The 27778-nt window shown below is 39.1% G+C and overlaps 1 protein-coding gene across 5 annotated transcripts in view; it reads left to right on the top strand.

Moving 5' to 3' along the window:
* Positions 1-27778, top strand: part of RAPGEF4 (Rap guanine nucleotide exchange factor 4) — a 149873-nt gene that overhangs the window by 39256 nt on the left and 82839 nt on the right. The window lies entirely within an intron of this gene.

Genomic DNA, 27778 nt, shown 5'->3' with positions numbered 1-27778 from the left:
ACTAAGAGAGAAGCTGATTGCGACTTGACCATGTGCCTAAGTGGTCACATCAGCAACAAGAACGGAGCATGGATAAAAAACCTAAAATGTACCCTTAGGGCTACTTGCTGTGCAGGACCTATAATAACACATCAATGTAAGTTTAAGATTTCTTTATTTTTGTTGCCTTCTGTTGTAGTCGTGGTTGTTTACAAGGTTATGTTTATATTTTTGCATAGATTTAGAGGAAATATAATGGACCTAAGTATAATACTAAGCAGATAATAGTTTGATACTGTTTATGTCTGTGAATAATAATGTGCTTTATTGCTGTGTGTCTCAACATCGTTCTTTCTTTGAAGATGTTTTAATTTTTAAACCTAACAATCATACCTCAGAAATTGGGTAAGATTTTGGGAGAGATGATCATGAGATCTCTCTTCTTTTCTGTCATCTTATACTTCAAAATGATTTGAAAGACAATGCTACAAATATATATATTTATATTACTTCTACTATGAGAATTTCTGCATTTTTTAAAATTCTTTCTGTTAAGAAAAATGCTCATTGAGAGTGATTTCTCTGGACTTTTTATCCCTGAATTAAGTGCAGATGGTAATTTTCCTACAATTCTTAAAATTTGTGCAATTGTTTAATATCACTTAAGCATCTGCAAAAAGGGAGGGCAGGGATAAGATGGAAACTGAATAAGCATTGATTGCTAGTCTGAAAATTTAATTTTAAAAGTTTTTGCAGTATATCTGATTTCAGTTCATTTTTTACCAAATTAGATTATCATATTTAAATTGAAGCTACTATGCATCAAACTAATGTGTGAAACTATCCTGGATAGCCACATTTCCTGCTGTATCAGACTGTAAAGATGTTGTTGATTGTAGCTACCCAGGAATACCCTAATTGTAGAATTCAGAGCAGCATGTTTAAATAATGCATGGGAAAATAAGAAGATGGAATTTTACTGTTCAGATGTTAGTGATGCTTTGTTCAAAGAGAGAAATGTACAGTGAAATCTCTTGATGTGGAATCTCAGGCTTTCTCTCGTGGCTTTAGGGAAGGAGGCAGGGAAAGCCAAGACAGGTCTTGCTGTGCAGTCTGAAAGAGGGAAATTTGGAAGCACTTCTAAAAACAAACAAACATTTAAACCACCAGTAACACTTTATTTACATATTTCTAAGGAAATAATTTGCTTCAAGCAAAGAAATATATGAAATATGAAAAAGGAGTGAAGGATGCTTCAGTGATAGGAACTTGATAAAGTATAAAGATACAGAAGAACATCCATTAATTTTATAGTGTTGTAGCTGTGGCCAAATATAATAATGGGGGGCTTAGAAAGAGAAATAGTCTGTGTGTGTTTAGCCTACAAATATTTTTATTTGTGGCAACTGAAAAATGTAGAGAGAGTTATATGGCTATTGTCCCATTCACAGAGCTGAAATACTGATAATGTGGGCCAGTTTCAGTTCTTGAGATACAGATATTTTGTGTAGGTCTTAGCAAAAACAAAAGTTATGGTTTATTTATTCATAGTTGCAACTTTACTACAAGAATGATAGATGGGCGTGAAGAAAGGGGAAGGTAAGGCTTTATGGCAAAAAGAATGCTTATTCTTCCCAACAAAATAAATAACCAACCTGCCAAGGCAGATGAAACATGGATCAAGTGGAGAGTTTGTTTTGTACAAAATACGCATATACATGATCACGCAGGCTCCTGGTTGTTCTTGTCCTGTGAAGCTGAGGACCCACTGGGAACCCAAAGCTTTAACATTCTGACTTAAAAAATAATAAACACAAAAATAGTGGAAAGCTGTGTGGTAATAGGAAGCAAAGAGGATTGGTGGTTTCTTTGACCTTGTTACTTCTGTTCCTATATACCCATGTGGTATTAAGTTGTAAACTTCATGGCAAAGATTCCTGTATTTTTTGTCCTATATAATAGTCTCCTTTCGCATGTGACTCGGTAATATAATCAATCTGGCTCCTCTTAATGGAGTTGGGCTTCTGTTGGTAAAATAAAGACATCTTCTTTTTCTTCTTTTTACCCTGTGATCTGTGTTCATTGGAGCAGCAAGAGATTATGCTGATTTACAAAGATGAGTAATAAGTAGTTTTCCTGTTCTTGTAACTGGACACAATTTGTAAAGATTCCTACCAAAGTTATTTTGAACAGATAAAAGTGGAATGTCTGCTAAGATAGTCTGAAATTGTGTTCATATTGTGATCTCAGACATTTGCCTCTGTGTTTCTGTGGAGTTTCATAATGCAGTCACACTTAAATTATATGCTAAATGAATTGCATTACATATGACAGAACTGGACTTAGGTTACTGCATATTTTAAGTTTCTTTTCTGGTTGAAGAGAAAAAGTTTATTGAGTGTCTTTTGTAAGCTGAATTTGATCTTGGATGCAGTTTCCACTAGTCAAACCAAGGCACATCCCCTAGAGTGAAATTTTGATTTAACTGTTTATTATGCTGAATGCTTCACTGTTTACCTGTAAGCTCTTTAACTAGACTCCAACCTGGTCCTCATTTCCACCTTCAGTTTTAGTCAATAAATTTATGCTAAGTATACCTTCTTGTACTCTGGAGAAAAACTTGCTAATGGACACTAATCCCTGCACTTTCAGAGCTGCAGGGGGCTCACTAATGCCAATTGCCGTATATTGAATTTGCTTCTAGCTACAATATTCAGGCAAGCAACATACAAAATATTCTTGCTCCCATTGAGTTTAATGGCTCCTATTAATCAAGGTTACCAAGGCATGGCCTGAAACCTTAAAGCAGCATAATCCCTGTGATAGTATCTCACACAAGCAAAAAGGTTGCTCTGAGAAAATTGCCAGAATATAATCATAGGGGTTCAAACTGTTTTGATTAAATATCATGTTTTCTAGTTCTCTGTCTATAAAACAGCACAACTTCCACTTGAAGTTGAAAGTCTGACCTCTGCTGTCTCTGTGGTGATCGCAAAAGGAAACACCATTTCCCTGAGGAAAGGCCCTTCAACTTCTGTGGTACTGCTGTATTGCTGCAATGAGTATGTTGTGTTCCCATCCTGAAGCTTGCAGGTTCTGCTGGCCAGGACAAGGAGTGACATAGCTTTCCTTCTTCCTGCTTCTTGTTCTTTCTGGGCTCTAGTTGCTTCTGATGAAAGGAGACACCATTTCACAACTATCCCAAGAGGCCCAAGAGCTCTTTGAAGTACACAGGAAAAGCTCCTATCTTGCTTTATGCATGCAGGCCTAAGAGCTTTCTTGGAAAGATGAACTTGTGGAAGAGATTTCTTCTACAAGTTTAATAATGACTAATCCAATACTCCATAGCACAACCACCTTTGGGTATAAAATGTTAACTCGCAAGCTGCAGTGTATAAAGCAACTACATATCAACTCATGTACTTTCATAGCATGGAAAGGGCAAGAGAATTTACATGCAAGTTGACTATAAAAGAAATACTACCAATTACAGATTACAAGAAGAACAAACTATTTTGTACCTCAATTGGGTCCTCTAACCAAATACTGGAACCAGATCTAACAACTTGGAACCATTTAAAAACTATAAGCTATTATGGATGATTATACCTGGAAACAGATTTCCTTGGTATCTCTCCTTCTAGCTTTCAGATAGCCTTCCCAGCTCTTCTAAATGCTGTTTCTGTAGTGGATTTCTTCCAGAACATAGTGAACTGCAGGGTATCGGACTCTGCTGGGGCACAAACAGCAATGATCTCAAACAGGTAGCTCCTAAGGACAACCACTTGTCTGATCTTTCAGTCTTGTTTAAGGGAGACTTACAATGAAATCATGTTCCAAAAGGGAGTCATGCAAACCGATGTCTATAACTCTATTCAGTGAAAATCGTAGACTCCTAGTTAGGGTGACAATGCCTCATGAAGTTTTGTGAAGCTTTTAACAGTTTTCGTTACCTCCCTGTTATTATCCTGGAAAGTAAATAGTTACATATTGGATAACCATATGGATGATGTGTTAGTGTATTTTAAGAAGATTGCTCAGATGGCTCAGAGCCCATAATGGCAATGCCAGGATTTTTATGTTCTGAAAATCTAAACAAATAACTGAAAGATGGAGAGAGCAATCATTGAAAGGAAGAGTGCACAATAAAATGTAGAATTCACCTTTAGCATCGGTGACAGAGATCAAGGCCGTGGGACAAGTATAGTGTGTCTTCTCATATTGTGCACTTGGACGAAGTCCCAGTTAGCTTTCCAGTTTGCGCTGGGGGAGCAGTATGGGTGGTTTGTTCCTTGTTTCCAGTCACAGCACTAGGCTGCCTTTTTAATACTCTTTTTAAAACTCCATGTGCCTGCTTTTTTTTTTTTTTTTTTTTTATTTCCTCAGTGGCTTCAGCTGAACTTCCCAGCAGGAGTGAAGGCCCAGATTTCACTTTTCACAAGTCCATACAAACCCCATTTCCCAACTTACCTACTTACCGTAACAACTTCTTGTGATAAGACCATTGAATAACCTGGCATTATTTTCCTTGGGGGGATGATGAATGATGGGAGGAAGAAAGGAGGCGGAAAGAAAGGTGTGAGGAATAACGCAGGGAAAATTGTTGAGGGGACTAATTCCTTCAGGGAGGTGTCTGTCACCATTTTTTATTTGGTGCTTGAACACTGCTTATACAACATACATGTATATTTTCTGTCTGTCTGAAAAAGGACCCTGTAATCCAAGTCCACTTACTGCACTGTAAATGTAACCTCACTGAAGGAAAGGAACTGTTTGAAACACTGACACTTTCATATTTTAGAGTCAGGATTTGTCATAATCTGTAAAGCACATAATTCTTAGAAGGCTTCAGATGTTTTAAACCCTGGCAGATTTTCATCCAGCAAAGAGATTTGAGAAATACCCCGGTAGCAAGCCTTCTCTCAGATGAGACCGAGTGGGCTGTTTTATATCAGGAGCTGCATTTCCTACTTTGCTTCCTCAGCCAGAAATTCTCTTGCCAGAACCTGTCATTTCAGCTTTTATCTGTTTTTGAGGGGAAGGAAGTTAACCATCCCAGTAACATCACCATCACTACAACAGAATACCTGCAGACAGTGAAAGGCTATGGAAAACTGGTAATTACGCACCAATGCATGATTTCCCTAAGCCATGATAAGCAGTGCTAAAATTGCCTGCTCCATTTTACAGTGGGGAGGTACTTCAGTACAGATCTATGTCTTTAACATTAATCTGTGGACAATTCTGAAACAACAGGCTGGCAAATATGTTTGGCTCATGTCTGTTACTGCTTCTGCTGCATTGCTAAGTATACAATTAACTGTTACAGCCAGTACCATGTTCTGATACTGGATCTGTGTCTTTGAAGGAACACGCAAGCACAGGTTAGACTTTCTATGAGCTTAAAAGAGTAAATCTAATACTGAAAATTTCCATGTTTGACTACAGGAATCAAAAGTTTGTCCTCTCTGATCTAGGTATGTATGCACAGACATATAGGCTTCAGTAGGAAAGCATTTGATAGTAGGTATGCATTTGACGGAGAATTTGACCAAGAGTGGTTGATAACCAAGCAAGCAAGCTGAACGTTTAAACACACATGAGACAGCCTATTTTTTATACCAGGTGCTAACAGTGTTTCTGATGACTGAGTTTATTACTGTATGGGTAGGCTATATGTTAGTAGAGAGTATATGAATGTAAGTGTGGAGCTAAGACTGCTGAGAGTTACTGCATTGTCTCAGCAGTCAGAGAGACCTTGCTCAGTTTCATTTGTTGCTAGTCATGTTAAGAATTACTGCTGTGGTGAATGGCAACATTCCAGATTACATCTCGGTCAAATGAATTATTCTTCAGAGCAGTGCTTTTCTGGGGAAGGGAATATCCAGGGTCCAGATATGAAGGGTCTTCTGCAGTTTTGGTGAGCTCACCTGAGAAGTCAGTACTTCATGCAAGTGTAACTGCTGAAAGTCTGTGATGTATTCGCTGTCTAAGCCAATAGGCAGTCAGTGGATGCTTGCAAAGGGAGCTTTTTAGGTGAGCAATAAAAAAGCATAACTGAGGAGAGACTGTGGCAGGGATTAAAGTAACGTATGGTGTATCACATCTATGTATCGCCTTTAAAAAAATAAAGTCTGTAGTGTGCTAATAACTTCATGGCGAGGATGATTAAAATGTTTATTATCTTTGTTGTACATGCATTGTAGCCAATTTTGAAAGTACTTAGCACCTCTGAAAGATTTTGTCTCATTATACAGCAGTGGTGATAGTAGTGGTAGTGGTGTGGGGTGTAGCAAAACAAGGAAGTTGAACACGGGTGGAGCACAGACATTCTGAAGGAGCTGGAGCACTGGACTAACAAACAGCTGTTATATCTCTTCAAATATACAGAGAGCAAGCGATCAAAAATGCAAACCTGCTTGTGTTCTTTGTTATCGGAAAGCATTTGTTGCCGTTGCACACAGTTTTGAAGGCTTTTTACCCCAATACTACTTTTCACCCCAGTATGCTCTCCCTAATTCACTGTATTTTTACTCACGTATGTATGTAAACTCCTCTGAATAATCTAAGCACAAAAATCCTGCAGAGAAAGGATTTTATAAAAAAAGCTGGATGTTAATGCTCCAAAAGAGACCAGAGTATCTCCTGGGATTAGTGAGTAGGTGGGAGGAGTTGATTGCCTCAGGCATAACCCAGGGCCATTAATTCAAGCTAGTCATTAATCCCCCTGTAATGCCTTGTGCTGATGCTACAGTTCCTGTTATACCACAGAAAGCTGACTGACCTATAGAATTTGATGGGCTATGTTATTCATATAGTGATTGCTTATATTCCCAAATGCTCACCACTGTAGTGTTAGAGAGAGTTTCAGTTTGTAAGCCTCATGTCTTTCCAGAGAGTTAATGCTTAGTTTGCTACTCACAGGAAGCCCACGACAATGTTATTAGTATTCCATTCTGCCTGAGCCTTTAAATAAATCTTGAAAATGTTATAGCCTGTACAAGGTATGCTGCATGTAGTGAGTCCTGGGAAAGCAAAATTCATACCAGTACTTTGTAAAGATAATTAGAATACATTTTTTCATATCTAGAGAAAAAGAAAAATGGGCATGTGGTTCCTTTACTCTGTGGTTGCCACATAAGGCAAAGTGGGGCCTAAGTTGTATTTATTTTAGGGTTTTATTTGATTGTTTTTTTGTTTTTTTTTTAAGTCCACAAATTTTAATGACTTTATTTCAATACCCAAAGAAATAGTAATAAAGGATGGGCCACTTATAAACCATTTAGAAGCAACTGCCATCACATGCCCTTTACATGTATACGCTTGTACTCAGCAGTACACAGTAAAAACGTTGCTGGGCAGATCTTAAAGTGCAGGAGGAAAAAGTTCGAGAGCAAGAAACAACCCCCAGCTTAGTAGATCATGTGAACACACATGACTCTAAGCACCAGAGTTTAGGTAGCAAATAGCTGCTATGAGAATTTCCAGAATGCTAGACTTGTGTGTCTGTTTAAATTGTCCTAAAATGATTTTGCTCAAGAGGAAAATCATTAATCTGACCTTTATGTAGAGTCTTTCTTTGTCGGGGATCCCAAAGTGTTTTACAGATGCAGAGATTTAGTACTGACATGCACATGTCAGTGGGAAAATTAACAGACTGACTGCACCATGGTTGCACAGAACTTTGGCAATGCAGGAACATGACTACAGATGGGCTTCACTACTACATTCCCCAGAAGACCATACAGCAATACTGCGTAGCAGCTCAGGTCGGGAAGTGTGGGATACTTTACTCAGCTGAAAACGTAGGTGAGTTAACAACAGTACGCTGTAAGAAAACAATGGTACTAGACTGCTTTAAAAAGAGAAGAAGAAGCAGCTGAGCTCTCTATAATTAGCACTTGTGGTGAGCCATAGATTGTATTGCTGAAATGTGAAATTCCAACATTTCACTGATTCCAAGAAAGAGGGTATGAGGTTGTTTGAGGGTTGGTTTAGGGTAAATAACCACTTCCTACAGTGCTGTCTGTGTTCATTATTTACTCAGCTGGGCCTTGTTTAGTTTATGAATTCAAAATTGATCACAGCAGAATGTTTTGGCATATTAGAGGAGGCTTAGGATATTCAGAATGTCCTAAAATGTCCATACTAAAAAAGTCTGAAACTTATAGACTATATTCACAGGAGAAATTGTACTTAAAGTTTAGCTACAGCAGTACAGTAGAAGGTTGGTATATGGATTTTTTTTCTCCCCTCCTTATATTCGAAATCTCATTGATCCTTGTTCCCATCTCATACACACAGAGGGAAAAGAGCCTAGAACGAATGCACTTTCATTTTAGATAGATGAGTTGAAATTCTTTTCCATTCGGTTCTGACCTTTCAGCATCTATCCCTGAAAACCAGTGTTTTCAGAATGGGTGTTTTTCAAATGCTTTATGGCATTCATTTTCCTTCCTCTGGCTTTACTGTTGTAGTTTGGCTTGCTGCTGTGCAGGAGGAGGAGAGATTAAGGAGAAAGGAGATGGTAACCTTCTTACTGCCCATTCTCCCCCTTTCTACTAGCTCAAAATAAGAAGAGGGGTAGGGGAGAGAAAGAGGAGAGGAGAAAAAAGTGAGAAAGGGAGGAAACCTTTGCCCTCTGGGGTCATTGTGAGGCAAACCTGCATCCATTCACCCATGTGAGAATCACTGTAATGTAAATTGGACCATTTTAGTGCATAATGAGGATTTACTCTCCTACAATGGGGGACTTAGCTAATAAAGTCTTAATTTCATTTCTCTCTGTCCCAAGAATTTAAAAACTGAAAAAGTTAAATGATGAATTGATGAAGCAAACTAGTCCCTTAGTGACTGCATGTACCAGGTGAATCAGGGGAGCTGGCTGAGGTGATGCTGCTGATGTTCCACAAGGGAGTGGGTGAGGCTTTATGAAATACTCCCTATTGGCTTGTGCAGTCCTGCAAAAACCCACGGGGACTGTGCTAAGTGGCAGTGTATTCTTGTGGAATTAGGGGGTTGTGTCTTTATTCCAGAAACCTGAAGGTAGTTTCCTCTGTTATGATTCTTTCTCTTATCAGATCCCCTTTCTGTCAGCTTTGATCACCTGTGGAGTCTGGAGAATTCCAGACTTGTTTTTCAAAGGTTGTTCTATAGATAGGAGTGTATGAAGGGAGGGTGTATGGAGCTCTGTGCAGACCTCAGCAGAATTTAATGAGTGTTGGACCCAAATGGAGGTCTGCAGTACTGGTATAGGGTAAATTGGAATTCACTGTGCTAAACCATCCAAAGATAGTAGTGACTTCCTGCTCCCTGTCTAAAATGTTCCAGAGAGGGAGGAGCAATCCTTGTGTGCTGTTTCCAAAAAGACATGTCACAGCAGTTTGGTGCTTACTTACTGCTATTTGAATTTATCTGGTTTGAGTTTCCTTTTTCTTTGAAAGGACTTTTTCCCAAATATTTTTAAACTTCCTTCCTGATGTTTGTCTTTTTTCCAGATTCCAAAATTAGAGCAAGTCACATTTCCTCATGGAACTTCTGCTGCAAGGAGGCATTGAGCTTTTGCAGCCCTAGTCTGAAGGTGCCTGCTCCAGTGGATGACCTGCTCTGTCATGCACAGCTATCCCAAAACAATCGGACAATGGCAAACTTTAAAAATTAATACATGTCCTGATTACTGTCCCATCCCCCTCAGCTTGTGCTTTCTGACTCTTGCTTCATGTTGCTGAGTCCTATTTGTTGGAGGTGCTACTTAATCCATGACTTGCCTGCTGCATTCGCGTTTGACCTGTTAACTGTTAAAGCAAAAAAGTTATTTTAAGATTGGGCTTGTCAAAGAGACCTTACCTCCTCCCTTCAAAGTCCTCTGATGATTAATATTTGATTAAAATGTGGTTGCAGCATTAAAATGGGTGCCCTGTGTCTTTTGTAAATGAACGACTAGCAAACCTGTGGATTGTCTTGTTCTCCGTTGGCAAATTATGCAGTGAATGTTTCAAGGGGAATTGCAGGGGAGGGTGAGGAGTTAGTTAACTAAATAATTTCAGATAAATTCAGATAAATTAATTACTACTTTTATTCCTAGATGTAGTCTGAAGATGTCTAAATCCCCAGATCCATCCAAAGATTCAGTTTTAGTTTTGTCTCTGGAAATGAGAAAGAGGACATGCTCTAAAACATGGGGTAGAAGCCCAGGTCCCAGCTCTCATAGTCCCACATCAAAACCAGAAGGTTAGGTTTGTGGTCATTATAGCAGTGGCTTACGCATATGACCTGTGCAGCAGCTGCACCGTTCTTCTTGCCTTCTGTTTGCTTGCTGCTTTCTTAACTCCAGTGACTGGCTGCTGATGAAATCTGCTCTCGAAAGGGCTTGGAGATCAAATGCCTGTCCATTTTAATACTCTGATGGATCATAAGGACAGCCAAATCTTTAGATATGAACATATGCTTTACGGAAGACTTTAGGACAGTCAGTACAGAGAGGGAAAATAATGGGCAAGCAGATTTATTATACAGTTACGTAAATACACCAGTGGAACTCATAAGTCTACTGGAAAATACTGTAGAATGGGGTATCAGGACAAGGAAAGAAGCATAGATTGAATCTGTTTAGTTTTGAGTTTGAAAGTCTTCATAGCACTTTGTAAATAGAAGAGACTGTCCTAGTCGATTTTGTCGTGGTTTAAGCTGTGGAGTTTGATGTTGCTATCTTTGCTTCTGTAAGTGATGTAACATGAGAACTAAGATAAGACACAAAGGGCTCCTGCAAAGGTCTTTGACTGATTTTGTTTTCTCAGTAGTTGGCTCTTGCATTCTTAGAACAGCAGAAAGTATTCTAAAATGAAAGAACAAAACCTGAAAGGCAGCTGTTATTTCCAAAGTACTCTCTTTCAAACCAGAAAGCTTGGTAGAAGTGAGATATTTGGGCAACCTCTAGTGCCTAGATTTTCCCTGTCCTGTGAACAGGACAAGGAGTACTGGTGCCAGGTAGAGATTTTGTTTTTACATGCTCCATGATCTGGAAGGCAGATGATTGGGTTAGAGACAAGGAGACATGCATGCAAATTCAGGGAGGACAAGAGTCAACTGTTGTTTTAGCTTTTCTTTCAGTGGAGAAAGGGCCATTATTTTTAATGAGAAGAAAGATTATATAAATAGATCTTGAGTCGCCTTCATATTACATTTTTATTTTCTGGCTGATGTTAATTAAATTGCTTCAGTGAGGTGCTCTGAAACGCAGTATGGAGTGGAATATATGCAGTATATACATATGTGTTCATCTCTCTTTCCTTTGAAAGACTGCCACAATGTTACGTATAAGATATAAAACCAACTTACTGAAACATTGGAAAGCAAAACCAAATGCTCTGTTGCCTTTTTAAAGTTTTATTCTGTTCTTTGGTTATTTTTGTAAATGGCTAACTGGTCTTGTGCAGAAAAATGTATCTGTTTTCTGAGGTTACAAAGAGGCAGGTGTTGTCTTAAGATTTGCCTTGCTCATTTCTGGCTATTCTTGCTCAGCTCTGCAGCAATTTCTTAAAGACCCAAAGCTGTTCGCTGATCCATGTTCACAGTAGGGTTGTCTCCCCAGTCTTTGCAGACCTGGCCAAGAAGATGACATGCTGGGCACAGAAGTAGGAGCCAGTGGCTCTACTAGGCCATTGTTGAGTTAAATACTTTGTATTGTGAAACCATGGCCGTTGTCTGGGGGCTGCATAAGAATGTGTGAAGGGGTTGGATGTAATCTGGATTTGCTCTGGTTCTTTGGAAAGGGAATTCAGGGAAAAGAGATTTACAGACATTATAATGTCTGTAAGTGTTACAAGAGTACCATTGTGCGTTGCCTCTTGATGTCATCAGTGTCTTTTACAGAGTTTTAAGGCTGCGAATAAAGGCAATTAGATGCTGATGAAGAATAGACTGCAGAAGGGAGGGAAGAGGGTGCAAGAGGGTTAAAAGAGGGCAGTATTGAATAGCTGCAGCCATTACTGACTTGAACTCCTTGAATAGTACATTAGGGTTTATCTGAATGAAAGCTTAGCATCTGAGACCTTTGTTGAAGTAGGCCTTTTTTCATATTATGTTTGGGGGAAAAGAACATTTCCAAAACTGTTTTGTGACAATTTTTATTTAGAGTTTCAAGGTTAAAAAAAGGTGCAGCTGCCATGACTTCTATAGCTGATAGAAAAGTCTCAGTGGGTTCATTCCAGGTGCACTCCTCTCTTAGGACTCCCTGATTTTAGCCAGTAGCTTTGGTTTTACTTATATTGGTAATTTCTCTCACCTCTTAAGAGGACACTGAAGAGCCAGGAATGGGTTTTCCAGTGATCTGAAAGATATATTTTGAAACATCAGAGGAAGGTTTTGAATCTGGGCTGACCTTATGTTGGATTGCAATGACCCAAACACAATAGACTGGCTGTTACCATCTTTGTAGGGCTGCTCCTCCTGGAAATTTCTAGGGTTGGACATATGCCCTGGTAATGAGACATATGCAGTAGCAACACATTGTTTTTAACATTAACAATTTGAACTCAGTATCAGCTGTATGTATCATGTACCCTTGTAATTGAAATTGTGATGGTGTGCAACAACAGCAATAGCTCAGTGAAAATGTATTTAGAAAAACATGCATGTGGTAGATTAAATTATCAGTCTAACCAAACAGGTATGTTGTGCTGAATTTGGGCAGAATGTATTCCTGGGAGGAATATATAGTTCCTGTAATGCTGCTGGACAAGAAATCTTTTTAGTTATAATGGAATTGTATTTAAAATTCCCACTGACCTTTTACAGCAGGTCCTGGCCATCCTCTCTGCAGAATGCTTCTGAAATGTAGTTTATCATAATAGAATTTCTCTAGTTTCCCCCCAGCTTACTCACAACGGGAAAAGGTTTTCCAGATAGCCAGGAGAGCCTTGTCAATCCCTAGTTACCCTTGCACCCAAGCTCCAGTTTTTGTGGCAGCTTGCTTGCTTACCCTTAGCCATATTCATCTCCTGGGAAGACTATGCTGATTTGCCAGACTGGAGTTGCCTGGAACAGCCAATATAACGCTAGTTAGGGCTACTGTTTTCGGAAGCTGCCTCTGACATTAAAAGAAACAGAATTGGCCCAGTGCTTACCACTTTGGAGAAGCCATCCTCTTTGGAAAAAGCATTTTAATTCTGAATAAAACATTGGGCTGGCTTTTAGCTCATGAATAGCGCTTTATTCCACCTCAATAAATATCAGTACCGACAAGTAACCACATCATGTCATGGCGTTACGTAAGTGCATGGCAACATTCCAAGTTAATTTTGTCTATTATTTCCACAGCTGTGTGGGATAGGTTTTTGAAGGCTTTTGGTTTCTAGTTTGATGGTGCTTTTGCAGATAGGGGCTGTAAAACAACCTGACAGTTATCCAGGCTTCATGGGCTAGTTTGGGCTTCAGACACAAACAGTATCTCAGGTTCTTCCTTCGTGGATCCTCCTGAGGAGTTTGCTTCTTCGTGGAGCACATGGCAGTTGAGTGTTGACAGAAAACTGAAGAGTTAGGATTTTATGGAAAGATCTGGAAAACAACATCACTTTATTAATAGGGTAAGTTCAAGCAATTAAAAGGCACTGGAAGACAAATGCCCTCTCATCCTACTTGTGCTTTTCAGAGCCCGAGAGGATAAGGTGTATACCAGTGTGCAACCAGGGAAACAAGTTCTCTTCTTGCCTCACTGGGCCTCTGATTCAGGCAGCCAGCTGCCTGAAGAATGAAGCTTCTAATACTGCTGTAAGATTACTCCTGGCACAGTCCCAACCGGCAGTTGGATGCCCTTGTCGTGTGCTGTCATTGCAAAGGTGAACTTCTTCGTCATGGGTCCCCTTTTAAGATTGTATTTGAATAGAGGGTCATCTTCAGTTATTAACCCTCATACTGGAGTTGGAGGCTTGATAAAGATAAGAGTTCATAACCTCACATGGAAGCTGTCTAAGTTGTAATATGCTGCTTGCGGGATTGTTAAGAGGGTCAGCGCTTAGGTAACTCTGTCTCTGAATGCTTAAATATCTTAAAATTCTGTCTCTGAGGTCACTGAATGTCAGTGGTGTGTAGTTTCTGAAGTGCCTAAGTCATTGCTATAAATGGAGCATGGTTGCTTAAGTCATTCTGTTGCTTTGGGATATTTTGTACCTCCAGCTTGTTTGCCAGTTAAATAGGGAAGGTTATTTGTTGCAGATGCTTTGTGTAGGCTATCACTCAAAGTATTAACATTAGGAAGTGTAGACTCCTGCCAGATTTCTCTTGACATTTTTTATTGTCAAGAGAAAAGCAGATTGAGGTTCATCATTTAGTGTTTGATGGAAGGCCCTCTCTATCTCAGTGTTCTGTTTTTATACAGCAATCAAATCCCACATACTGTACTATATTCTGCCAGGAAATCTGCTAACCTTTCATATGATATGTAATAGGTTTTATAGCCAGTGCTGTAAAGCCATTTTCCATACACCAGGATTTTCAGCTATTTTTTTCTGCTGCCTTGGTAAGATTTGCAATGGTTCTTTCTACAGTGCCAGATGTTGTACATAAAACAGGAAATTATATGCTGTTCTCTTGCTTATTGAGCAGAGAGAAGAATCTACTTTTAAAACCTAGCTGTGAGAGGTTGCTAGAAATGCCAAGTTTAAAGAGACAGATCGAGTATGTGAGATAAGAAGGCAAGACAAAACTTGCCTGAATGTGATGATGAATGCTAAATCTCGAAACACAGTTGATGTACTGACATTAAAGGGAATGTACTGAATGCGTAATCATTGTGGATATATGCATAGGGTTTTGTATTGTAAGATAATCAGATGAGTAGTTCTTTGTACATACATTTACTGAAACTGATGGAATCTCAGGAGAGATCTGATGATCTCTGTTTAAAGAGATATCAGCCCGATTATGTACTGCAGTGTTTGTTCCTGAAGGAATGCAATGTCAGAATGATTTTATTTTGGTTAGCAGCTGGGATCATTAATCTACAGATATTGAAGTGTTTTACAAGTATTAAATACTTAATTCAATAGCATTCTAGTGGGCCGTGTTCACAGAGATGGTGATGCATTGTTTATAGGGTTCCTCATGAATAACCTGGTGCCCAACTGGTCATGCCTGGCCTGCAGGTTCTTTTTGCTTGGCCTATGGCTTTTTCCTGTTGGGTAGCGGGCAGCGAGCAGCTGTCTGGCCACCATGATGCATAAAAGCCAAGTGCCTCCTGCTGCCCTTCAGGCTGTTTCAGTGACTGCAAACTGAACTCTGCCAAGTGTCCATGCAGAATGAAAGCATGACCTGGACTGTATGACAAGGGGTCACCACAAAACTGGCCTCTGGATGCTGTAAGTGCAGAGGTTTGACCATTCTGCCACAAGGCATGAGAAGAGAACTGTAAAGGAACATATCAAACGTAGTACTAATTCTCATTAGTAAGTAACACCTAACATGTGCACTGAGAATTACAGTTCCAAGGGGATACAACTTTTATCTTTCAGAAACTTCGGAAACATACTGATAAATTCAGAGATTATTTGGGCCAGGCTCTTTGTGACATTTTCTACTAGATAGAGCCACTTTAGGAGTTGTTCATATGCAAGTGTGTTACTGTTATTCATACTGATTAGGGCAATGGTGAGACATCTTCATAACATGTAGCTCTGTGCAAGTTAGGGAAAGGACTATCAACTTCTCTAGTGGGAATGCTGCTCCAACAAAAAAAGTGTCAACAGAGTCCAAACTCTTACTACTTTTACCTTTCATCTTCTGGTCACTTGAAACAGCTTTTCTGGCCAACATCATCTCCTTCTGCTACTAGCATACACTCTGGAAGCTTCTCCTGAATTGCATACCTGTTGCTGTAATTAACCTTATATGTGAGCATTATCTTAGTCTCTTGGAAAAAAAGTCACACTGGCATGAAATCAGTGACACGTTGGTTCTTCAGACCCTTAGTTTCTGTCGTGAGGCAGAGCAAATCGGCAGCCCTTTGCTGACAGTGCTGTTCTTGCTTGACATCTTAGTTAATTTTACATCCTCTTCTTTTTCTTTGTTTTTTTTCCACTTCTTTTTTATAAAGGCACCTTTGGACACTTCCAGCAACTTTATTTTCTAAGAGGCCAGATTTGATCCGTACTGTAGTTGACAAATGCTTCCCTATTAAGTGTTCAGGCACGAGCACTTTTTTCTCTTGTCTGGATTTTTCTCTAGTCTCTGTTTTCAAGAAGGATTAACTCTCTCTGAAGCTCGTGCTAGTGACGCCCGCTGAGCAGTGCAGTCATTCAGTAGGTCTGCAGGCCTGCATACTCTGCTCTTTCTAATCATGTCAGATTTGTAATACCTGTCAAGTTTGCTAAATTTAGGTGATACCAGTGATGTGAACACGTTACGATTTTGCCATGAGAAAACACTGCCAGGTGTTTTTCAAGACAGTGGCAAGAGATGTCATACCTACTTCACAGAGCTTTTGCTTACTGCTTTTGGATCCGACTGTGATTTCCTAAAGTTTGGACGTGAAAATTTCTGAAATTGTTCTGAAATTATTCTGTGGCGTCAGGGCTGTGATGGGGCCTTTTAAGACCTGTGCTTACCTGTGTTCCCTGTTGGTATGGGTGTCTGCATGTGGTCATTCCCAAGGATGAAATTGCCCACTGCAGAAATGAACAGGAAGTCTCCTATGAGCTATAGGGTAGTCGAACTGTCAAACTTCATATTTCCCAGTTTGAACCAGTTTGCGTTCAAATATCAGTTATGGTTTGTGAGTGGCATACTCGGGAGTATGACGGAAATCTCCTTTGGTCTAGTCTTCAGTACTACTCAGTGGTCAGTATGCTTTCCTCACAGAAGACACGTGATCATTAGTGTTATTGGAACAGGTCAGTAAATACAAATCAGTTTTGCTATGCCAGTGAAACTGTTAATTTGTGTCAGCTAAGGGACCATTCCAATGCAGGTGTGTATCATTTGACCTCAACTCCATAGGAGTTATGCGAATAATAATCTTATATTAAAGACAGCGATTACAGTGGCTATCTCATTTAAAAGACGAGAAGATTTCCATGGAAGTCTGAGGTTTATAAAACTGAAGAGATAGTATGATGTGAAAACTGTGTTTTGTGATGCTCCCTAAACAAGCAGCTTGCAGTATGTAGGGGAATACTTCATAAATGAAAACTAATCAGTCAAATCTGTGAGGTGTATGTGTCCAGCTTCCTTATTCTGTAACACTGAATTCCCCTCAGTACTATCAAAGGAAGACAGAGCAGATAAACAGCGGTTACCATGCGAAAAAAATGAAACTTGTGTAGAAAAAATATTTTGCCTTATTTCCAATGTATTGAATTTTTATTACAATATGGCTTGCAAAACTTGTCTCTAATATGTTTTTAGAGTTGTAAGTTAACAGAAGAATTATGTGAAATAGATTTAGATGTTAACGCCGCTTTTTCTCTCTGTTAATGAAACCTTTCTTAAAGGTTGTTCTATAATTACACTTGTGGCTTGGTGGATAGTGTCTGTTCTCATATGCAAGTCATTTGATTCCTCATAACACTCAAGAAGCATGGACTTTTGCAGTGTGACTCATTCTGTAGCTTATTTTACTGAATATTCTATATAAAGACTTTCTTCGAGCGGTGAGTAGGTACACAATATCAAAGTGACAATAACAAGCTTTGTCCAACCTGCTTCTCAACAGAGAAAAGAGCCCTACAAAAATAGAGTGGAGTGTAGTTCATTGCATATTAGGTAACCCTTCAATTAAGAAGTGTTCTAACTCTAGTACCACCAGTGACCTTGTAATGTCTTCTAGAGGGACTGAAAGTCTCGTCCCAGTATAGTAATACACTTGCTTCAAGAATTAATCATTCTTGCTGTCAGAAAAAGGGCAAAGTATAGCAGATTACTTCTCAATAAAACCTGCCTCTCTTCTATCAGGAGTGCAAAAGAATGCTCACATGTATTTTTCAGCGCTGCAACGGCAGGTGATGTCAATGCATGACGAGCCAGAGCTGCCTGTTTTGGATGTGTCCACAAAACCCTGAAAGGTTGCAATTTTACGGCCATAATGAAAATGCTTAGGAGAACTGCTGATAGTAAGAATTGAAGTTGCAAAATAAGCTTGGGATATGAATATAATCACAGTCAATGAAAATGATTAAAAAGTTTTTCTGTGTGTGGAAGGACTGGAAAAACTTACTTCCTTTCCATTTCTGCTCTTTCCTGCCACCAATACTTAGCATGACTTCCATGATGTATCTACTTGATGGTGGATTATGTGTGTGGTGTTAGGAATCATACCCTTGAGGAGTTGAGTACAGGAGGTCTGGCACATTGTGAGCACGACTGTAACACAAACAACTACTAAAGTTTGTTCAGGTATGCTTTTAATGAGAAGGTTGGGAAAATTGTTAGGTACAGTTCAGTGTAAGAGAAATGGACAGAAAGACGAGTGGATGAGGTACGCTCTCCTCTCAGCTGCCACTGCACAGCCAGGGCAAGGGTTATTTACTGCATCCTCCTAGCAAGTATTTCAAAATGTCCTTGTTGAGTCTCTTTGAATTTTTAAAATGTGCTCATTTATAAGACTTAAACAATCCATTCATCTTCATTTGATGTTCTATAGGAATGATTTAAAATCATAGTGCACTAATACTGTGCACTGTAATTTTTCCTTTTCTACTGAAAACCAATTCAGTTAGCTCTATATGTAAAACCAGTGTATTTATCTAGTACTGCTGTTTGCTTTGTGTAAATATCCCTCGTAGTACACTGTTTCCAGTGGGTTTGAAACAAGAACAGGCAAACAGTTGGTGGAGCTTCCCCAGCACAGCCTGATGTATTTATTTTAATACCTTTTTGTCATCCTTTAAACAAACAAATGAAAGGTGATTCCATAAAGAAGGAGCAGGAAATACAAAGATATCTAAGAAGTGAACAATTGAAAGCAATGGACTGGAAAGATGTTGTATTTTCAAAATTAATGATCTACCGTACATCCTGGCTGTGTTAAGCCTGTTCATCTGGTGGGGTAGGTTTAGATTTCAATATGACAATGAAATTATTTTCAGCCATGTGCGAGGGAGCACCCAGAAGAAATTACTGCTTTCCCAAGTGGGATGGAAACATACAGGTTCAGAAAATTTATTCAGTTCCTAGAGAGCTTCCTATGAAATAGAACACTTTTTAAGCCAAGTATAAGTGTTAGAATATACTTTTAAAAGCCAGGCCTTTCAGGATGGTGAAGCGCATGCCACAAATATTTCACTGAGAGTATCTTTAAGCCAGTTTGACGGAAGTTGTCTCTCACTTAGAGGCCGGTACTTGGGCATTTGTGCTGACAGGTTTTGGATGCTGGGGATTGACAAATTGTTCCTGGAGGAATCTTAGTGTGGGAACTGGCTTTTCTCATTGCCCCTCAGATGTGGGATTTTTTTGCTAAATTGCTTCACACAACTGCTGTGTTGTTAACATGCATAGTATATGGCCAAGTTTAGTGGTCTGTTAGTGAGTCTTTCAGCAACCCCCGTTTTCTTTTCTCTTACAGTTCATTGCTTATAGTCTTCGATCATCATAATTTGTATAGTCTTCCCATGTAAACTTAATAGTAATAACTGATGTACTGTTCATCTCAATCTGCAGAATCTTTAAGCCTAAACTGTCCCGACTACAGCTAGATCTAAGGAGCCTCACTTCTGCCTATTGTAAAATTGCTTATCTGTTTTTAAGACCTCAAAATGTAGAACTGCTTCTCCAGTGGCAACAAGAGAGGAGAGAGTGCATTTGTTAGGCCTCCCTGTCAGCCAGTTCACATTGTCTGGTTTTTATTTCTTTTTTTCTTACAGTGTGCCCTTTTTCCTGAAGTCTCTCCACTTCCTGTGATATCTTATCTATTCTGTGGACTGCAGGAGTCCATTTAGGCTATATATTGCACTCCCCCGCTACCCTTCACCCACTACTCCCAAACACATTTTTACTTCTTATTTCTTGTCAACATTTATTTCTTTCCTAATGTTTAACTTTCTTCCTTCTTCCCATCCCTTCTTGCCTCCTTTCCTCACCATTCACTCTCATGGTGAGGTCTGAAAATGTTTCTAGTGCTGAGGTGAAATGAATAACGTTACTTTACTTTTTGCCTAAAGAGGGGATTGTGTGAGAAGCAGCCACTGCAAGACTCTGGAATGACAGAACAGCATTTGGTGTGCAGGCTGTTCTAGTCTCTGTGAGGGACTGGCAGATCAGTAAAATGTCTTTTTTTGAGAAAGTCACTTGCACTGACTCCCTTTAGAGAGAAAAACCTTGAGCTGTCCCATCCGAATAATGCTGTTGCATTGCTGGTTGTTAATGCAGTTTACCTGATCGTTAAGTTACGGCACAACTGAATCACTGTTATTAATGCTGTTTGCATTTCAGTTTGATAAAAGTCAGTAATTTCCATTCAATACATTTTGGTTTCTTCAGATAAAATGCTGTTGAACAAGTCCATCATGTTTCACAGGCCAGGTTTCACAGGCCTTTATATAGGGAGCTTCAGACTTGAGGACCATGAGATGCTGGACTGTGCATGTGGATATAAGATAGTGTAACTAGGCACTGTGTCATAAAATAACTGAAATATTCTTGTAATCTCTGGTGGGAAAGTACCACGGGCAGCATTTACTATACAGGACTGTGCAAGAATGGGACGCTGGATTTGAGCAGCTGGACCCATGAGAGATTCATGCTAGCAAGGTAATTCCAGTGGTGCCATTGCATTGACTGCTTGGCTGAGTTGGAGGCTTAGGTTAAGTGATATCAATCTGATTATGAATGATTTTCTGTGTCAGAATACACCATGGACTAGGGGGAGTGTACTATGTTCAATCATACCTTCTGAATTACAATTATTTAGTTTGTCTTTAGGTTTTCCCATCTTATTTTGTATTGTACTTGGTTTGATTTCACTGCAGTGTTACTGAGTGAGCTGCACAAACTGCTTTTAAAGCAGATCATGCTGTAATCAAAATAGCATTTTAAAAGCATTAAAGAAAGGCTAATGTTATAAGGGAAATTCCCTTGTGTGTTTGTTTATTTACACTTATGAAATATTCTCATTATTGTAAGGCACAATTGAGTAGAAACAATCACTTTGAGGAATTATCGATGAAAAGGAAGCCTTTAATATTAGAAGAGTATTGGAAGTTGATACATGCTTGTTTCTGTGAGAAGCAAAAGCACAGCATTAGACTGACCCCACTGAACTCATTAAGAGGTTTATATTGATTGTAGAGGAATTAATATATAACCCTGAGTTTCCTTACAGGTGAAAACAAATTTCTAGACCAACATACTTCTGCACTTAGAGGTTGTAAATATGAAAAGCAGAGTTACAGATCAGCTCACCATTTTGCTGCTTCTTCATTTGGTTCAAATCTCCTTGTAAAACTATATAAGGAGAGAGAAGAAGCTGTTTCTGAACAATGGAAGAAGGCACTGCTGCTCACATTGTCAACATAAGGCCAATGTGTCATTTCAGCTGCACTTAAAACTTATTTTTAGGACTTAAGTACTGTACAGATCTGGTGGTGTCCTTACAGAATTTCACTAGACAGGAGCATGAATTCAACTCACTGTCAGAGCACAGCCTGCCCTGGGAGGTTTGCAGCGTTTCTCTAACTTGGTTGTACATACCTAGTGCCACATATATTTCTTTAGATGAAGCTTTTTTCAGAACATTCATGCAAAAATATGTTGGCCATGTGTATCAGGCCTTGTGTATTTGCAAGGTGGCAATCTCAGGGTGGAATGATAACTTTATTTAGAGGCTCTTGCTGACTTCTGCCTGGTCTAGTATACACAATCCTTGCTTTGTGCTTGCTCTGCAGGTTAAGATATGTCATCAGAAACAAGACACATATGTTGCTGTGATTACAGAATTTGTCGTTGTGCCAAAGCACTTTACAAACATGAATGTCTTCCTGGTGTGACCTTTTGTCTCAGCTGAATTTCTGCTCTAGAAAATTGCTAAAGATCAGTTTAGGAAGGCACACCATATGGAAGAAATAGTGTAAGAGGCAGTCCATGGGTGCCGAGGTGAGGGGCTGAACAAAGCCAGCCTCATGCTCTATTTGCCAGTCTCATACTGCCTCTGATCTTCCTTGCACACTGTCTTCTTGCAGCACACTCAGACTGAGCTCACCTGAAAAAGCACGTATTTACTTCTCCCATCATTAAACTAGTGTATCTGAAAATAGGAGGTATGACTGCCTAAGGGTAAAAGGAAGTATTTTGTGCTCAGAACTTCAGGAAATTGTTCTATGAACAGTTTTCTCTTGTGCATGACCCATGAGATGATGGCACACTTAGCCTGATCTAAGTCCCGTCAATGTAGGTTTAAAGGTTGGCTGTAGCAGTTAGAAAAACTATGTTAAAATGGTACTTTTTTTCTTAGTAGTTTTGATCTTTGTTCTCGAGACATATCTGCTGGCTTTGCTAATAAAGATGCAGGTTTACAATTGTTAGAGTCACAGAACAGTTTGAAGAGGAACAAGGTACTTGTCTGCGGCTTCCATCATTCAGAAAATTCCAGCTAAAGTGTGATTTGCTGCCTCTCTCCTACAAGTGATAATGAAAGGGGAAGAAAGGAGAGCACAGCTTTATTCTCTGATCTTGCGTTGTTTGAAGCACTGCTACTGACAGTCATCATCATCTGATTTTAAAGTGACCAAATTCAACACAGATATTACTGGGAAAAAGTAAACATGGAATTGTATAATGCTCTTTTTCAGCCACTTTTGAAAACTTGAACTTCATGTTAAAGGCAGTTAAATAGTTCTATTCTTTTTCCTGTAAATACATCCTCTATTCTATAGTTACAAAGGTGTAGTAAAAGAAAACACATGAATCAAATGGCCTGTTTGTTCTTCTTTGTACATTTTCTTTGTTCTCTTTAAGTATATGCAATCTTTCCCACCCCTCCCAACCAAGTCCTGTCTCCACCCAACTGCATTTCCTGAGTGGATTCCTCTAGGAGACAGAATCGGAGGGCTGCATGACAGCATTTCTATATTTAAATTAGATGGAGCAGAATAGGCTGTGTAATTTGTTTAATCACTGCTCATGCTCTAATTTCCTTGGATTTGATTTTTGCAGTGCAGTCTTATCTTTGGGTTTCTATCTGGTAGCCAAGTCTGCTATTTGGCATGATTTCAGGGAGCTGGGTGCATTTTTCTTTTCGACTAAATATCAAGGGGATTCTGTGATCAAGCAAGTTCTGCATACAGAGCTTTTCAAGCATGATAAATTGATTTAAGTGGGAATGTGACAGAAAAATATATGCCTCCAAAACAAAGATCAAATAGAAACTAAAGCATAGTTGATTAGAGCCATCCAGGCACATGCAGAAGATGGTAAATGGAAAAGATGCAGATTCATCCGCTATTATATAAACTGTACTGATACTGAGATCAGGATTCAGCAAATTCAGTACAGGCATTTCCTGTATTTATTTTGTCTAAATATGTCTAAATGGTACTTCACTTCTGCTATTTCAGGCCTTGTCTAGCTCATTGCAATGACTTGGTAGACTGACGTATACAAAACAGTTTCTGTTCAGTAAGTTGTGGTGAGATCTTCACATGGTTTATTTTCTGTTTTTCCACAATATGTAAAGATATATTCTCACTATTGTAGAATTATTTTTCCCCAATTTGTCTTTATCCTTTCCTTTAGAAATACCTCAATTCTTTTCTCTTACCTATACTGTGACAGTGAATATATGTATTTTGTAAATGACAAAGGCAAGTATTTAGTAATATGCAGGATACTTGATGTTCTAGAGTGAAGCACCAGCTTCAAGAAATGATTTGCTATGCAATGTGAAACAGCCATTGGTCATGTTCTTTTTGTGATATCCAGTTAATTTGCATTGACCTGAAAAGTATGGAATTTTTCTGATTGAGCTTGATTAGAAGAAATACACTTACTAATTTATAAACGTACTAAGGTGCAGTATCTGAAACCAGAATTATACCAGAGACTTCTTGTAGATCTCAGCACATACTATTGGGCAACAGCGTGTCATTTGTTTTCCCCTTTGTAACAAGATTTAGGTAATAAACAACTATGAATATGATTTCCAGTTATTGTTCTTGTGACATTCTGTAAGGGCATTAGGCACTTCTTGTTGGAAAACACTAACAGATAACAGGCAGATGATCTAGGACTTTACCTGTCTGTTCAGTGAAGAACAATATTTGGACTATCAGATCTAAAGGCAAAGATCTAGATTCTTAGACAGCAATCTCTGCTTGGTTTGGTGGGTGGAAAGGGGACTTCTTTCACATTTTCAGGCGCTCTTTCACATCTCTCCTTTTTGTTCTGGGGAAAAAAAGAAGAAACAATGCACCGTGGGAGTGATGCACCCTTCTGAGTAATGCTCACAAGGGAGATGGTTCCTTGCCAAAATGGAATGACTGGCGCAGCAAACTTAAGAGGAAGAAGAGTTGTACTGAGAGCATCAGTAATCAATTATTTATTGTCAAACTAAAATAGAGAAGCTGGCCCACATTGTCAAGCTACAGCATCTATTCCCCAGGAGAAACCATTGCAGCAGTATGGACAGCTAGTACAGGAGGTCTGCAAAACTGGGGTAACAGTCAAATAACAGCATTTAATAAAATAGTTAAGCAAGGTTTTGAAAAATGTTTGTGGAAAGGGCACCTTGATGTTTGGCCTAGGATTTCTACAACTGAAATGAATGACTCTGTGTTACTCCCAAGTCTGCAAGTAAAGCAGGCTCTCCCTTGTCACCTTCTCAGTTGCCAGTGGTAGGCAGAACAGGAGGCAGCAGAAGTGTGTCTGGTCAGAAGTGACACTGTGGACTGAGATTGTGAGAGGGTGAGAAAGAGGAGGAAGAGATGATATATTCAGGCATCTGTTGTGGTCTACAAAACCTTGCCCAATGTTACAAGACACTCACTTCCTAGGATTTGGCCACATGTGGGTTCACCTTGGCATGGGGAAGCATCAGAAGCCTGACTCGACTCCCTAGTGCTACAGACCGTCATTACCTGGGTCCCTATTACACAGCCCATCTCAGATACTCTTTGGTGACTGGAGAGCTTCTGTGCTTTGGGGTGTAGAGGAGTATGTGGTGTGGAACCTGTGTTCAAAGCTGTACCAAAGAGGGGGTAGTGAAGGAGATCTTCACTTCATCAGTCTTTCCCATTAGAATGCTGTGGTTTAGCTATGCAATGCTCATGGACAGCAAATGCCCATCTGTTTTATTCACATCTACTTGGCTTGTTTTGGAGTGTTTATATTGTTTAAATCTCTTTTTTGCTCCTTATTTTCCTTTAAACAGGTATTAGCTCTTCAATACTTGCAGTAGAAGAGAAGGGACTAACTACAAAAACATATTTTATATACCTTATATACACTAGAAAAATTTGTATGAAATTTAGAGATAGTTTGCAACAGAATTATGGTAGCTGCCTTTCTAAACATTAGCATATAGAAATGTACCAACTTATGTTCATGGAGTAGAAGAAAATCTTTTGTAGTCATGAAAACCTTCGAGACTTAACTCCAGGTAACTGCAAATAAAGTCTAAATAAAAGCATGCGAAGGAACACACTGAAAAGCTTGACAATGAGTGGCCTTAAAAACTGTTGATATGAAAATTCTCCCACGGTACCTCCCCACCAAGGCAAGCATGTGATTTTCTCCCATCACCAACTGTTCCTTGTCAGCACTCTTCTGTACTTTAGGCTATAATAGTGTCTGAAAAGGTCGTGTTAATTTTCACCACTGTGTGGATATGAGGTGGAAGGAAAAATACTGCAGGAAGTATCTGATCTTTTAGCTGTTGCATGATAGAGTTGGTAAATTGGTAGAAATCTGGAGACAAAGTGAATAGGTCACTGAGTATAGTTTTAAAACCTGCTGTCACATTGGATTTACAGAACTTGAACACTTCTGGCAACAAACAAGCTTATGATGATTTGATAACTATTGCTGTCTTTTATAAAGGAAGCTTTTCCATACTCCATACCACCAGTAGAATACATTTTCAAAAGCCTTTTGTTAATATTTAGTCTGTTAATCGTCAGGATGATTTTAAATGCCACCTAGGAATACAATTTAACTTTCTGCATTATCTTTTCATTTAGAGATGTTACAGTAACAAGATAGGTCTCACAGTCAGGATTGTGTTTTCCTCATTATCTCAGCTTCCAGAGATCTAATGCTTGAACTTCATTACACCATCTGATACTGTAAATCTTTATGCAGTTACTTAGGTGTTTCTTCACATAGTTAGGTTTCCCAACAAATAGTGTTCTCCTGATTTCTTGACAAATAAGTGTCCCTTGACATTTAATTTAGCTAATAAGCTGACACAATTTTAGGCATGAATTACAGCTTCCCTGTCAGCCCACACCCTACCGAGGTACCTTCATGGGAGACCATGTGTAGGCAGTCATAACAGCCTTCTCTCCAGATCCCAGATATACAAGTTAGTTTCATTTCTGCAGAGGTCCCCTGGAGGAGTCTGAACAACTGAACTTTCTGAGGGCATATCTTGAACTAGTACCTCTTCTGGTAATGCTGCCTGAACTCCTTCATAGGCAACACTGCTCACAGGGCTTGCTCTATTGTAAGTAGACTCATCCCATGGCATGAAGTGGGACCTCCATATGGAAGATGGCAGAGTTGAAGTCCTGGGCGGTCTGTGCTTTTGCTCCTGGTGGGCTTTGGCATCCTGAGCATGAGGTGGGGCTGAATGGGGTTAGATGCCTCCTTTAAAGTGTTATAGCAGTAATGGCTTATTCCACCTGTAGGTATTTTTGTTAAGCTAAGCCCCCAAATCTTTTGGAAATTATAAGGTGTTCTATGTTTTGTTTCATGAGAATAATAATCAGGAAAAATAGTAGATACTTAAGCAGAAGGGGAACTGGCATGCAGTGTATGATGTCTGTGGACGTGCTATAGGAAATAAAAGAGAAAGTGACTGTCTTCCTACAATTCAAGTTCCTTATCAAGGTGGATTAAATGTGGGCTAATAATGTATTCCTGGGAAAATGCTATTTAGGGAAAAAACAGAACAAAGAAATTAATATAACCTGAATGGTGAGGAAGAACAAAAGAAAAAAACCCTATAAAATTTGATTTTATCATATCTCAAATGAAACATTTCAATTTCCCATTTCTAAGTCACATTTCAAGACCAAATTCAGTAGAAGGTAGAGCAAAGTGCTTATCTACTGTTTGAATAAAACAACCACTTGTGACATGCTTTCCCTTTTTTCATTTGGCCAAACAAAATGAGTTTTTCCCTTGGTTTATGTGTGTGATTTACTAGTTGAACTGAGAAAATAATAATCTTTCACATTCTTCCTCTCACTGAGTTCCAAGCATGGGACTGGAGCAGTGTATGGAAAGTGAATGGTTTGGCAAAGAAAACAGGAGAGTTTTATCCTCAAATGAAGTTGCATTTATTCTTTGTGACTGACCAGGGATATAACATAGTTTTGCTCTTATGAGTTTTCAGCTGGATTATGGGTAAGATTTAAATAATATGTTACTAAGCTTTAGGATGTAATAGCTTGTCTAAAAATAGGATTGGATTATTAAGATTAATGTAAGCTTTGTAGCTTTTGTTATTATACATAATGCAATATGTTGTCTTTAGTGGGAGAATTAGTGATATTTGCATAACCACTTCTAAGACAAATAAATGTTAAAAGGATAATTCAAGCATTGTTAAAATCTAGCAGACAACATTTTAAAAGTAAATGCATCCAAACAGCTCCAC

This window comes from Lathamus discolor, chromosome 3 (genome assembly GCF_037157495.1).
Source record: "Lathamus discolor isolate bLatDis1 chromosome 3, bLatDis1.hap1, whole genome shotgun sequence".
NCBI lineage: Eukaryota > Metazoa > Chordata > Aves > Psittaciformes > Psittacidae > Lathamus > Lathamus discolor.
Note: the sequence above shows the minus strand (reverse complement) of the source record. Positions and strands in the feature narration are given on the sequence as shown.